This window comes from Bombus pyrosoma, linkage group LG18 (assembly GCF_014825855.1).
Source record: "Bombus pyrosoma isolate SC7728 linkage group LG18, ASM1482585v1, whole genome shotgun sequence".
NCBI lineage: Eukaryota > Metazoa > Arthropoda > Insecta > Hymenoptera > Apidae > Bombus > Bombus pyrosoma.
In genome coordinates, this window is record NC_057787.1 from 2,714,019 (window position 1) to 2,730,017 (window position 15,999).

At 35.0% G+C, this 15,999-nt stretch overlaps 1 non-coding gene and 1 pseudogene across 1 annotated transcript; one reads left to right on the top strand and one right to left on the bottom strand.

Annotated features, from left to right (window-relative positions):
- Window positions 1-10,827: 10,827 nt before the first annotated feature.
- On the bottom strand, window positions 10,828-11,241 carry LOC122577229 (annotated as a pseudogene).
- A 3,775-nt stretch (window positions 11,242-15,016) lies between these two features.
- On the top strand, window positions 15,017-15,123 carry LOC122577376. Its single transcript, XR_006320243.1, has one exon. It is a non-coding gene; the product is annotated as a U6atac minor spliceosomal RNA (small nuclear RNA).
- Window positions 15,124-15,999: the final 876 nt, after the last annotated feature.

Below are 15,999 nucleotides of genomic sequence, written 5' to 3' on the forward strand. Positions count from 1 at the left end.
CAAACTAAGCATAGAAAATAAACTTAAAATATATAAAACAATTATAAAACCAATCTGGACATACGGAATACCACTATGGGGGACAGCAGCAAAGAGCCATATAAACAAAATAGAGACATTACAATCAAAAATTCTGAGAACAATAGTAAACGCCCCATGGTACGTTAGAAACGAGGATATACGGAAGGACCTGGGAATATCAACGGTCAAGGAGGAGATCACCAGATACGCGGAAAGGTACAGAGAAAGAATAACAACACACCCAAACAGGCTGGCTACGGAAACGATCAACGCAAGAATAGAAAGAAGACTAAAAAGGAAACACCCAGCTGATCTCATAAAGGATATAAACTAAAAAACGCGAAGATGGCACCCCGCTGGGGGTAACCATCCACATGCTATGTATATTTAAGATATAATATTTTACCAAATGTCCCATTGGACAAATTGTAAAATTACAATAATAAAAAAAAAAACCTACAAATCCTACATGCAAAGTTGGTACGACTTCTAACGACACTCTTTTGTTTTGGCGTCCGCCATGTGTTAATTATCTGAGTGTATCCGGTGTGTTCATATGGCTGTACATGGTAGTGAAATACAGAATATATTAATTAAATATCAATTGAATGAATCAGTTAAATATCCAACTCCAAAACCTATTTAATATCATTCTCAAGAAGCTTTACCTGGTTCTTATGTATCAACTTTCTATTCGCGGATTTTCCCTCTTACCATGATTCTTATGGGATGGGAATCTATTATTTCAAATCTTGTACTTGTGTATTCTCGTGGGCACATATTCTCTGGTATTGTTGATTGATACTAGATGTTTACTTTAGACCTGACCCATCGCGCACTTACGATGTTTATTAGCCTCTCAATGAGATAATCATAAGGTTTAGAACTTCGTAGGTAGGAAAGTTTCCCAAGAAAGACAAAGGTTTTGTCCGAGTCATAAACGGACAGGAGACGATTGCAAATGACATTATCGTAAATATTTTTTCTGAAGGAACTCTTCACTATCAATAGACTCAAATTGTACTCTTCTTACACAAATAACATGTTTTAGCGATTTTAGAAATTTGGTAAGAAGGTAAAACAGTCTTGAATGAATAGAATCATTTCAATAGCCAAAAAGAAAGGTTAGGAGAATTGTGTAAACATGAAGTTGGAGTTAATTGTAAATTCAGTATAGTTTAAGTTATTCTAAATAAATAAAATAGACAAACTGGAAGATGGTATCCCACTGGGGTTAGCCATCCACCTTCTATTATTTAGTAATAAAGCTAGAAAAATTTACCAAATGTCCAGCTGGACAAATTATAAAGTACAAATAAGATAATTAAAAGAAAAAAGCCTGAATGATTTCAATAGTATTTGCACGACTGAAACATGTACACTTCTCTCGGCTCACAAAGGATATAACTTAACAAACACGAAGATAGTACCTCGCTGGGGGTAGCCACCCACACGATAATCAAATAGCAAAAAAATTCTACCAAATGTCCAAATTGGACAAATTGTGAATGTAAATTATTAAATAAAAAAAAAATTCTTCAGTCAAAAAAAAAAACTTCTCTCGGTTCTCAATTTTATTGGTCGTTCCCTTCATTTTGAATTGATCATTTTCTCAGATTCTCTTTCCACAATTTTTAAAATCTAAGATGCGAAGCATGGCAATGTACATAGTAATTAACAAATTATATGACAAATTAGTCAAATGTGGGAAGATAGTAACAAGAGCGTGGGTTCTTTTACACAGGTATATCTATGAATCCTGTTGATTTTGAAGCGAAAATTGCCTCCATGCTCCGTATGGACGAGTAATAAATCACTACACTAAAGCAGGACACTAATAAATACATCGAATATTTGTGAAGACATTCTTGGAATCGAACATGAAAAAATTACAAAGCAGCCTACTTCGTGAATCAGTTGGTAACATCTACGGTCTTATAACAAACTCTAAATTTAATAGGAAATAATAACTGGCAATAACTTGAATTAACACACAAAACTATCACATTCACATCTTCTTTATAATGCCTTCTCCTCTACCAGGCTATGTGAAACATGTAATGTACTTATAACTTTCAAGCATATCATTATCGAATATAAAGAATATAACTGGACAAGAAGAGAATTGAACATCAAGGACCTCATCGACGCAATTACCTCGGCATCATGCCACGACAAATTGTTAATTTTCTACAATATTATAGGTGTTACGTCCTGTGACCTTTTACACAAAACGGACTCTATCATCTCTAAACATCTTCAATGCACACCCTCAATATTCTTAAGAACTCATTTTTATAATTAAGGTCCTTCACACCAAACAATCTTTTTAATTGAAAATATCTTCCTTAGATTTATTATCCACTCCAGGAAATCTGCTTTTTCTGACGTATGATGCCTTTCACTAACGACTTTTCCTCCGGGGTAGGTAGCACCCTTCCCTACCCTCCAATCCTTTTCCTTACCCAATTGCAACGATGACCGTTACCCTCACTTTCCTAAGGAAAATTGTCATTAACGAATCCGTTTATCGTGTGCCCTTAGACATACCCATCACTAGCTTTCCTCTGCGACATCATCGTCACAGAAATTTAGTTGCTTCAGGCTTTTGAACCAGTCAACATCTTAACTTCTTATCCATCAGTCGACATCTGAACTAGTGTCTCTAAAATTTATATTCTACGAGAAGTTGTTAGAATTTATTCAGGTGTATTGTTAATTCAGTGCTACCGGGAACGCGTCTCTCCGCGAACAGTGGAACATTTTGCTCCTTCGAGCCGAATCACGTACTCTATTGTCAAGTGAAACAGTGTACATCCCAGTCCCTGCTCCGACGACTCAAACTCACGTCGAAACGACTGTACGAATATCAAAAGTCCCGTCAGCAGAGCAAAGCTCTCTTGATGTCACACAGCAAAACTGTCGACGAAGTGTGGAGCAGGTTAAACGTTGTCCAAGAAAAATTAGAGTTACTCGACGAAGAGGAAAACTCGTGTCTAGAAACCATCTTAGACTTCTATCACGCCCTGGACACAGAATTAACAGAACTCATTGATAGCACACGATCATCACCACCTGCAACACCTATAAGCGTCGGATCATCCGCAACATCGTGGCCGATAGCAATGAAATTACCAAACATACATTTACTTATCTTCGACAGCAACATCAAAAACTGGAGTGCCTTCTACGAAATCTTCTTTTCCACCATAGACCGAAACGACCAACTGACGCCTGTACAAAAGCTACATTATCTCCAGGCATCCGTAACTGGTAGAGCAGCGAGGGATGTTCAATCATTGAACAGCACTAAAGTTAGTTATACAGACATTATGGCCGCTCTCAAGGAGAGATACGACTGTCGACGACAAAATTGTCTATATCATTTCTCCGCGATGCAAAGCTATTCTAAACTGACCAAAGAAACACCGGAAACATTAATAAATTTAATCGACACTATGAAACAAGATCTCCGCGCATTGAAGAACTTAGGTGACCCAGTCACGTCAAACACTATTATCATCGGCCTATTCTTGTCCAAATTAAATCCAGATACCATACAACAATGGGAGCTCACTATACCCAACAAGGGAATGCCTCCGTATACTCACTTATTAGATTTCCTCGAAAAAAAAGCAAATTGTGTCATAACTACATCCGTTGCTACTCCGGAAAGACGAACGCCAGAACAACACAAGCCTCTCCGACAAGGCTGTCCACGGAGGAACGCATTCACCGCTACGCACTCGCCGTGTCCAATCTGCAAAGGATCGCACGGAATTTGGACTTGCGACATCTTCAAGGCGAAATCAGTCAAGGAACATCTTACAGCCGCCAAAGAAGTATCCGTGTGCACCAATTGCCTGAGAAAGGGGCACTCGATTCTTTGTTGTACTTTCGGATCCTGTCGTGTGTGCGGACTTCCTCATCACACGCTTCTGCATCGGAACGAAACTGAAGTGAACAATCGGCCCAGCACAACCAGCCGAACATCTAGTCGAGCGCCAACATCACTTTCGATATCCTCTTGGACACCTCCTTCGACACTCTTTTTGACACCCTTTTTGATACATCCTTCGACGCCCTCTTCGACGCCCTCTTCGACACCTCCTTGGCCATCTCCTTGGACACCCTCTTCGACACCCTCTTCGACACCCTCTTCGACACCCTCTTCGACACATCTTTTGACACATCTGTTGACACATCCTTCGATACATCCTTTGACACGTCCTTGGACACCTCCAACACCCCCTCCAACACCCCCTCCAACACCTCCTCCAACACCCCCTCCAACACCCCCTCCAACACCCCCTTTAAAAACAACCACATTCGCATCGTCATTATCTGGACAACCTTATCCAACGCCACTAAACATCTTGAATCTGTTATAAAACATTACAAAGCATTCGAGATCAAGAATATCGTATCCGAGAATCATTGCCCAGGACAAAATGTGAAGACACTACCTCCGCCGCCTCCGAGATGGATCATAACATCTTGGCAAATGTTTTATAAATTATCATAAAAAAATACAGAATATGTTAAAAGATGTAAATATATATGTAGATTATTAAAATATTAATTACATATAATGTAATAATATAAATATAATATAATTTTTTAAGTTAATTTTTGTATAAAATCATTTTATATTACCTACGAGACACTCGTCACATACACGCAAAATCACCTCGAGTTGCTGCTACGCCCGACCAAAAGGGCCGTTCATCAAATTTAGTTTATCGACCAACTTCCAATGATCTCTATCATAAGATGTCTATATATAAAGCGCGAATTTTTAAAACTTCAAAATCAAAATTAGCAGTTTATAATAAGTTAATCGGAAGAAGATACGTTACAACATAACGAGCCGAAGAGCGGGATAACATACCATTGTCAAACTACATATGTTTCCATCAAGTTTCTAAAGGCTGGTTCAGACACGGCCAGTACAATAAGTAACAAAGAATTTAAAAAGTTGCCGTGTATGAACATCGAAATCTAGTCCAGTAGATAAAAGTAAGTTCCAGTAGTAGAGACAAGTAACAAATGAGATTAAGTGTTGTCCATGATAATTGTAGCTGCTGGTCGTAGATGTCGCTGCTGTTGCCGATTATTAGCAGCAGCGGAGTGTCCATGAGGATTTCTCCACGTGCAAAAAAAAAAAAGGTTGTAACGTGATGCACGTCGAATTCAAGCGATGACGATACAGATCTGATGTTTACTGAACTAAACTGCTACTGTTTCAATACAGACTGGATACAGACTCGATACAGACTCGATACAGACTCGATACAGACTCGATACAGGCTCGATACAGAGTCGATACAAAGTCGATACAAAGTCGATACAAACTAATCGTGGCTATCTGTCTGACTAACTAATCGTACGACTACCAGCGATTACCATCGACGGCCATCAACTGCCACCGACTACCATCCCGAGCTTTTCCTCGTTTCCCTTTTTATAGAGTGCCGAAGTTAATGATGCTTCAACATCGAATGTCATTATCAATGTCTAAAATTATATCTTTGGTACAGCTTTTGTTATGTGCGCATAATTTCAGCCGAATAATGTTTATAAAATGTCGTTTGTTCTCATACCTTACAGTATGAAAAGATTACGCGTTAATGAAATTGTAACAAATGATAGCAGTGTAACAGAATATTATATCTATAAAATAATATTAGAGTTTAGAGATGTTAACTGTATTGACGAAAATTTTTTTTACGAAATGGATGTGCATTGGAGGAAAAAATAAACTATTTCTAATTGATAGAAAATACAGTGTAATGCAGGTGTATATATAATTCTGATTGGTTTCGGCTATTTGAGCGGTAGTGATAGAGGAAGGGAATATTTGCTGATGGTAATAGGGAGAGGATTGGGCTTTGAGTCTTCAATTACCTGCGAAATAGCGCTACCGCGGTCGTCATAGAAAACAGTGATAGGTATCTTGACATATCTGGTTACCGACTAACCAAAAGTTTTGGCGATGTATAATTACCCGTAATAAAACGTTTAAAAGGATTAATTAGGTACTAAACCTTCGAAAGTGTTTAAGTTTCACATTTTGACATATACGTAATTACGCGCAATAAAATATCTTCAAAAATATTTAATTTTACTAGAAATTGAATGAGACTTGTTACATTTCCGTTCGTGTTTGAAAAATTAATTGTTCTCGCAGCAAAGTAGTTTTCACGTGCTTACTTGACTGTAATTGACACATTACACTTTTCACATATTGGAGGTTTGTGTGTAAGTATTTGTAGGTAAAAGTCGCACGTACACTATGTCTGCTTCACTACAATTATAATTTTTATAAAATTGTATTCTATGAAAAAACAAACAGAATAAAAGAAATGAAGTATTGAGATATATGTAATTCTGTTGCTACACTGGATTAGCCGCGTGAGCATGAGTGTGTCTGGCAGTGTGTGCATGTCAGCGTCTCGTAAAACAGAAGAATGCAACTGTTCTGTACACATGGTGGTAAAAAAGATAGCGAGACAAAAAGAGTGCTGAGACGCGTGCAATGTGTATCTACGAATATCTTGTAAATCACATATTAAAAAAATATGAAACTATTTTAATATCATTTCTACGTGTAACATTTATTTCATTCAATTCGGGGACTAAGATCCATAATTCTCAACATGAAGCACAAAATTGTAAATTGCGCTTAATACTGTAACTGTGTTTAGTAAGAAAGGTAGTGGGTTAATACTACGCTACAGAAGAAAGGACTTTCTTTGAGGGACCTATCGAATGCTATGTATGGTATTCAATTTTGCCATGCTTTGCTATATATAAAAAATATAGGATGTATATATGTAATATATGCAAAAATATAAAAAATATACAACATAAGATGACTTACAGCCGTAACTACCAATAGATTATACACGACTCAATTGGAATCACAAGTTTAGTTTTATAATTGTTACAATATATAATAGATGAAATAAATCCTCATTTGAATCTCGTTTCTTCAGTTTTGTGTATAAGAATATAAAATTGTATAAATATCTATAGTTTGTTAATCATATAGCATTATAAAATGAGATTCTTAATATTCTGCTATCTATTATCCTTTGCTTCTACATTATCCTTTTGAAATAAATCTCCAAAATAAATTTTTGCCTAGGTTCTTTTCTTTCAGTTGAAGACTATAGGGAAAAAATTATGAATCCAGTTTTACTGCTTTTATGATTTTAATGTGACTTAGTGATTAGAAGGATGTATGTATTTTAATGTGAAATAGTCAAAATGGAAATAATTAGGTCCAAATCTATAATTTTGGAGAAACCAGTTTATGTATATTATTATATAAACAGTGTGATATTGTATAATATTCTAAACCCAACACTAACGTTTAGTATCTTTGAAATATTCAAAGGGCTGAGAAAAACTTGTAGGTACTTAAATCTAAAACAAGATAAAGAGGGAACTTTGTGAGTGGTCAGAAGTGTGATACAATTATAAAATTATTTTTCCGTAAAAAGTGAAAATGTAATTTATAATAATTTCCCTCTGTGATCTTCAATTATGTTTATAAAAATATAAATTGGCATAAATAATTGCAATCTATTAATATGAATAGATGTAATTATTTGAAGATTTATGTAATTCTCCTTTGTGACATTATATTTTTAATGTCATAAATAAAATTAGTTTCTATTTACCACTTGGAATTTCACTTAGAATCTGTACCACCAATCCACAAAAGCTATGTTTATTTTTCATTCCAGTTGTGTCAGTGTCTATCAATGTTTGAACACTAGTCCCTATCTCCTTGAAACGTTACTTCGCTATCTGCAGACCATTAAAGTCGAAAATATGGGAGACACGATTTTAAGCTTACAAAATGATCGCTGTAGTTTAGACAGTCAGCTTCACATGGAGTGTGCCAATCCTTGTTGTTTCGCTTTAAAAATGTATACGGTGGTAGTTACTTTTTTCATTACTTTTTTCATTTTTTTTATTAATTTATTTTTTAATTTGGTACTCAAAATTTTAGTATCCAATGTTTTAAGCATGTTAATGTATCGGATATTTACCTTATAGTTACAAAACAAGTTGTTAATATGAATTCCAATACTACATGATTTTTAATCTACTAATATTATGGTTAGATGATATTGATAGAAAATTTAAAAAAATATATTTCTCCAACTTAAAAAATTATTTTATGATATAATTGAGAAAATATAATCGCTGCAATTTCAGTATAAATTGAATATAGGTAGATTTCTCTAGATAAAAAAATACATGTATTATATAGATATATTATAGAAATGAGAGAGAGAGAGAGAGAGAGAGAGAGAGAGAGAGAGAGAGAGAGAGAGAGAGAGAGAATACTGTAAACAGAATTATACTTGGACTCTTATACTTTGTACATACTGTATGCTTTGTGTTTTTACGGAATTTGCAATATAATGCTCGAGTTATTTAACGACATATATGGATATGAACATTTTAACATAATTATTGCCATCGTGTGTTATTTGAGTTTTGAGCTTAACCTGATAATGTACTAATCTTCACAGATCTCGTATACTTTGCTGCTGAAGCAAGCAAACTTTCATGGAAAGAAGACTAAAAATAAAACACCCCATACTGACTTCACTAAAGAACTAAAATAGTCAAACTCGAAGATGATATTCCACTGGGGATAGCCATCCACATGTTATTTAGCAATTAAGCTAAGAATGTCCAGCTGAACAAATTGTAAAGTACAAATTAAATAATAAAAAAAAAATAGTTAATCATCCGTTGAATATGAACAATTGAGTTCAGCAGATTGACAATATTAAAACGATTATTTTCCAGTTATTGTAACGAATACACTTACGGAAATATTAAAATTGTAGATTCTCAAAAATTTTCAAAAATTTTTCTGTTTATATCAGTACTTCATTGTATTTCTCTCTATCATGACTATTCTCCTAATGATAAAATAGATATTCAAAGATGAGAAAAAAGAAAGATGCAGAGAGAGAAAATGGTCAAGGTACAGACTAGGGAAAGGTGATAACAATGAGGAAGAGGGGAAGGATAATAAACATGGATGACGGTGAGAAATAATAGTAATGTTTAAAAACAAAGAGGAAGATGATAAAATTAGGGGAGGGTGGGATGATTATAAATATGAAGAGGAGAGAGCAATAATCAAACAGTGGATTTATGCATTTCTGTAGGAATGGAATGTAGTCGTGGCAAAAGTGTAAAACATCTTTTAGTGTCGATGCCGGCGCGACGACGCGATGACTTCCTTGACCGGGGCGATTATGTGCGTGCGTGCGTGCGTGCGTGCGTGTGCACAAGTGTGATCGTCCGGCCAACGGAAAAAATGGAAGGCAGTATTCGATTGGCGTGTGAATAGAATGGACAGTCTGGCGACAGGTGATTTTTCCACAGCGTCTGGACGAGCTCGTCTGAGGTCATGGGAGTGACTAGTTTCTTCAAATCGCGGTAGAACTGAGACGGCGTCCGATCTCTAATTTCCTCGCTCTTGAGCTGCTTCCTCTCTCTCATGGAGTCCGAGTCTGCCAATCTTCTTATCAGCTGCTTTTCAAGGTGTTCGTACTGCCCCGTCTCCGGCGGGTCGAACAATATGTCCCGGAATAACTGCACATGCTGCGCTGAAATATTTGTGACAACAGTATGGAATTTCGTCTTGTCGCTAGTAATTCGAGCAACTTCAAATTGCAACTCTAGCATCAAGAACCATAGCGCGTCATGTGTGATAAAACTGGCAATATATTCAAATTCATTTATCTTGCGCACTATAGACAAAATTTCAATTTTCAATTTACTGTTAGATACGTTGTTGCCAATTGCGATCAAGGCGTTTCGAAATTGTCGAACATGAAATCCAATAGCCTTTACACTATCAAAACGGCATTCTCACCTGTATCTCAACATGCAAATATCGTGTAAATCTTTTGTAAAACATCAAAAAAATGCAGTGCTTGGGTTGATGATTTTGTTATATCTCCCAATAACAAATTCAAGTTGTAACTACCACATGGTACATAAAACGCTTTATATTTACACGTAATATATTTGCTTGTACTCCTTGATGTATTTGATATTCGCAACAGTCGGGTATTTTTATTCCCAACTAATCCAGAATGCATGATAGTTTCAGATAGTCCCTTTCCTGTTGTATCGTGAACTATTTCAAATTTGATGAAATGTTCCTTGATTTCAACCTCCTCGTCTGCTATGTTGACACAACGAAGAACAATCTATAATTGCTCTTGGTGGCTCATATCTGGTGTACAATCCAATAAAATGGAATAATATTTTGCTCTCCTTATTGCATCGATAATTACTTTTTTTACTTTATTTGCTATTGCACTTATTAATTCCTTTTTTTAATCGGATGTGATAAATAATGTTGCCCTTTTATGGCTGTTCTGCTTAAATGATCATTTAGGACAGAACCAAACCTTGCAATTAATTGTATTAAACCCAAAAAATTACCATTGTGCGGTGTGTACAAAGTATCGGAACTTTCTCGGAAAGCTAAATTATGTTGCGCCAAATATAAAATAACAGCAGTTATTCTTTGGAAAACTTGTTCGTATCTTCTTTAAATATCAGTAGTGGAAAATAATTTACAAGCGAAACAGTAAACCTTGTCTCTAGATTTAGATTAAATTAGCCATCTTCGTGTTGTCTTTTGTCCATTCCTCAGTATTCTTGTAAAATATGTTGCAGAAAAACTCCTGTTATTTTCATTCTTAGAGAAGTTAAATTGAGTAACTTGTACAGGACCATGCTGAACTATTAAATTTACTGTTTGTTGTGTTCTGTCAATTGACCATGTACTAAGATCTTCAGTGTCGACATTTCTGTCGCTTTTTGTGCTTCAATTTCCATATTTTCAATATCTTTTTCTTGATGAGTTTCACAATCGCTCGTTTTTCTATTGTTTCCATTTTTGTCCAATTCAGTTTCGTTGGTGTCTTCTTCATTTTCCTTCACAGGTGTATTCAACTCTTGGTTTTCCTCTTTCAGAGGGATCTGATTCATTGTCATGTGGTCCTCATCTTCGTTTGGCTGTCTTGAGTGACTAGTAGTTTCAATTACATACTTCAAAATGTTGTTTGTTTGCTGTTTAATATAATCGTCTGGCTGCTTCTTCCGTTTCAGTTTTTCAGCCCCACTTAAGTATTTCCGTCCACGATCTCTATCCCTGCTAGCCATAGTGGTTCTTAAAAAAACATATTTCTGTGTATAAAATTTTGTCTGTTACAAAAATGAATAAAATCGCGTGCCAGAAAACATTTACTGGAAGATAAGATAAACTACATATTTCATTAGTTTGTATATAGTTGAAACATTTCTCTGTTCTCGTTAATTTTATCGAAATTTTAACATCTCAACTAGTTATGTTTTTTTTTTATTTAATACTTTACATTCACAATTTGTCCAATTTGGACATTTGGTAGAATTTATTAGCTGTTTGATCATCATGTGGGTGGCTACCCCCCGCGGGGTACCATCTTCGTGTTTGTTAGGTTATATCCTTTGTGAGATCTGCTGGGTGTTTCCTTTTCAGTCTTCTTCCTATGCATGTTGTGTTGATTGTTTTAACTAGTTATGTGTATTGGATTTCATTTGTATGACTGCCATACAAATTTTCTGCAACACGATTTCAGTTAGGGTTAATTTTAACTTAAAAGAGGGGAAATAATTGAAAAAATATACTTACCAGAAATCAAACGTTTTGAAAATGTATATGTCACGGTTTATACCACAATATGACTTTGAAAAATATATATCAATCATGATATCAAATTTTTTAAGGATCAATTTAAAATTCCATCTCCTTAATATTACGTAGTTCAATCTTACATATTTAATCTCTCATTACAGATATAAATTCTTTCCGGAAAATGGTATAATTGATATAATTTTATAAATGTTAATCACAAATAATTATCAAATAATATTCTTTTCCTAATAGTTTCAACGAACATCTTATAGGGTTAATCATCATTATGAAGAAGCCAATTATGTAACATTTTTCTATAGATTGTCGATATAGATTCGGATACGGCTAAAATATTTAGCACTATTCATAATTTTTGGCGATCGGGCATAATTTACTTTTTATGTTTATATTTTTCAATGTAAATTCTTGATAGAAACAATAGATTATCTTATGTTACAATCCCAATTCTTAGTATTCTAATACATTAACGTTCTGTTGTGTCGAGGTGGTATGTTGGTGAAGGTGCCCACAAGAAGTACTCTTGATGTTCAACAATAAAGTTTATTAAACTATTAGCAATCAACAGTCAACAATTTACGGTCAACGATTAACGATTAACGATTAACTATCAAGAGTCAATAATCACGCTTAACCTTTCGCACTTCGCAGTTCGGGGCAGAACGAATCTTTTGTTCGAAACCAAACGGATTCTTTCTTTGTTGCCCCTCGATATCCCCACTACGTACGCGTTTATTAGATGTCCGCGACGGTTGCCGCGTATGCATTTTTCCGAATATTCGGCGAAAGAACCGTAGGGATATCGATGGTACATTAGGCATGTCGGCCTTACGCTTTGAAAGTATAGGGCTTTGTGTCGCGAAGCCGGTGGAAAGTTTCGTGGTCGAGTGCCGCCACAGTGTTATATCTATATCTATCCGATATAATAATATCTATCTATATATTTGTCGGAGATGGAAGGACACTGGATCCTCCCGTTTGGAACTATGGGAAAATCCCGTAATATTGTAATCTAGATTCTACTATAGCCGTAATTAAACAATTGTCATTCATTGTATTTGTTCGAGACTTATGATAGTAAGATTGGGTTCGAGGCGACACAACTAGTCGTCGAACGTAGCCGCGGTCACGGGATGGACATTTTCCTCGGGAATGTCGAAATAATGGGACACACGTTGTATTAACAATCAAACTCCAAGCAAAGATTGCCTAGCAACGGCGATTGGAACCTTCTCGAAGCTTCGGACCAATATATAACAAACGAACGCAATCGAAAAGTCTGGAAAGAATTCCATCAGTCTATTATTCGTGCGATCGCCCTGAAGAGTTACACATCGAGAAGTATATACAGAGCGTCCCATTAAACGTGTTTGCGTGTTGCAGTATTTTACGTTTAATAAAGAGTTATCCTGTTGACCGTGGATTTGTTATCGAACCTAGAATCATTGTCACTAGCATCTCGAGTATCTAATTACCACGGTTTCTTGTCGATATCTGTAACAATCGTGTTTGCATTAGTCAACATCTTCTCTATTGCATAACGACAAAGTCTAACCATAACGAAGGTTCGTTTCACGCCCCTTTAACCCCAACCCTAATCATAATGCTAATCCGACATATTAATATATTAATATATATATTTATTTATTATCTATATATTAATATATATATTTATATATTAATATAGATAGATATTAGATAGATTTAGATTATAGATATATAAATATATCTAATCTATAAAATTATGAAAAAAAATACTCGAATTTTATTTCAATGCATTTTGCTTTGATAAGTACATGTTAAAAATATAGAATTCATAAATTTGTCACAAATTCAAAAATGTTTATTTAAATCTTTCAACTGTTCTTTCTTACGATTATAATGCACAAATTATTATATATGCATTTTCAACTTCAAGTTAAATGTATAGGATCGTAGGCATGTGAGGTTTAATTATGTACTAGATATTGTACCTAACTTTATTAACTACAGAATATTTAAATATTAAACTCTACAATGTTAATACGCACATATTCTTTTATATCTCACACACCGCTTTTCCTAGTACATATGTACTATAGTATACTAAAACCTTTTGCATAAAAACTTTTTGTAGGTGGGACCTCCAACCCTTTACGTAGTACTATGGTGGTCAGAGATTGACATAATCTACTTTTTTTATTACTTAATTTGTACTTTACAATTTGTCCAGCTGAATATTCGGTAAACCCAGCAATTATATAAAAAAATTATATATATAGTTACACATAAAAGTGAACGTATACTTATGTTTGTAATGAAAATTGGTCGGGATACGCAACTGGAAAACGTAGGTTAGGATTGAGTGGAGTTAGTGAAGTCTCTCCTCTTATCTGTGGTTAGCCCTGAGTAGCGGATTATGAAGTAATTTGGGCCTCTACTGCCCGGATCCCCTAAACCTCTGAGCCTCTTCTTATTGTACTGTAACTTACCGTCCTCCCTTCTCGTTTGAAAGGGTTTTCCCTCGTCCAATCCTCTGATCGCCCTTAACGCACATCTGCTCTTTTCTCTCAAAAAAGGGAGATCTTCCTCTCTCTTTCTTTTATGTGTGGAAATCCGAAGAAATTTTAAAAAGGAAGAATTAGTTGAGATGGTTACACAACTGAATAGGGAGATCTCCCCTTTGCGAAGAACATTTTTTTTTGACTTTAGCAATGCGTTTTTGTTGTTGTTGTTGTTGTTATTATCAGTTATTGTTTAGCTGGAATTTCTGCTTTTATAAAGTATAGTATATAATAAAATACACCAATTTAGCGATGTTAAAATTAATTAACAATTTACATTATCAGTTGGCGGGGCAGCCAGCTACGGTCGTTAAGGCCCGTGAGTCAAGAGAACTAACGACATGCCGTCTTTCGCGAGTTCGAGTCCTCGTCCCAGAAATGAAATTGCGAAAAACGTAAAATCTCTCTTAAAGTAATATACATACAACAGGCAAGCAACAAAAGTCCCCCCTCTACCTTGCCACATATGTTGTGTGTGTTATTTTCGGAGAGTGCCCTCCAATAAAAGTGCATGTAAAGCACACCCCCTCGGAACTGTGATGAACTCACCTGGCTACCGCTCCCCCCCGTTGGTGGAGGTTTTAGTCGGTAAGAATCCGGCACACCTTCTGCCGTCCTTGTGCCGTCACATACTCCCCGCAAGGGCGGTTATGTAAGGTGTCTATGAAGATTTCCTCCACGTAAAAAAAAAAAAATTTTTTTTTTCTAGTATCAAAGGAGAGACACGTTATTCCCATAGACAAGGATGGAACACATATAAATGGTAAGGCGCTGTCGCCTTTCTGCGGTACTTACCATTTAAAAAATTTTCTTACATGGAACTATACACATATATTTCAGTATATTAATCGATCTATGTCGGTATTCTTTATAAAAAGGTACTAATTTATTTATATCGAAGAATTATTAGCTTAGCAGATATCTTTAATATTTTGTGAAATTAAATAGATGAAAGACAAGGAAAGACACAAAACAGTATTCTTCGTTCGCACTGTTTACATTGTTCTTGTCTTTCATACGTTAAAACTGATAATTCAAAGTTGAAATTAAACTAGTTACTAATTACAAATTAAAGTCAAACTAATAAAAAATAAAGGACTTTTGTTCAATTCCTCGTAACATGAATATTAGAATTACTGTCTTCAGTTAAACGAGACACCTATCAGAACTTGATCAAAGAAGAATTGAAAAAAAAGGTAGTGAAAGTAATTTTAAAAAACTGCTCGTTAATATTTACATTTACATTTAATGAAATTAATAGATAATGAGTTATTTTCCTTTCAGTTTTCCTTTATTTATCATAACGTTTTTTCTCATCCCAATTGACTACTTTCACTAAAAACAACTTGCTTCTTGACCTTAGTTTTTACCTTATAAGCGCTGGTAATTTTTCCATCTATTTACTTGCAACTTTTTGTCTCCTTTTGATAAAATAAAACATGCTTTATAAACTTAATATTTATAAAAGTATTTCAAAATGATTCTTCGTATTGGTAACTTTTATGCTAAATATGTTGTATCCTATTGACAATAGTTGTCTACTCTACGATATGTATATAACTTACCTACATCTCTTCATTTCTCTTATCAAATATAATTCCGTTTTATAAAATCATGTCTTTTTTGTATCGTTCCTCTTTTAAGTTTCATTTTGTACGACATTGTCCATATATGTAATAATTAGAT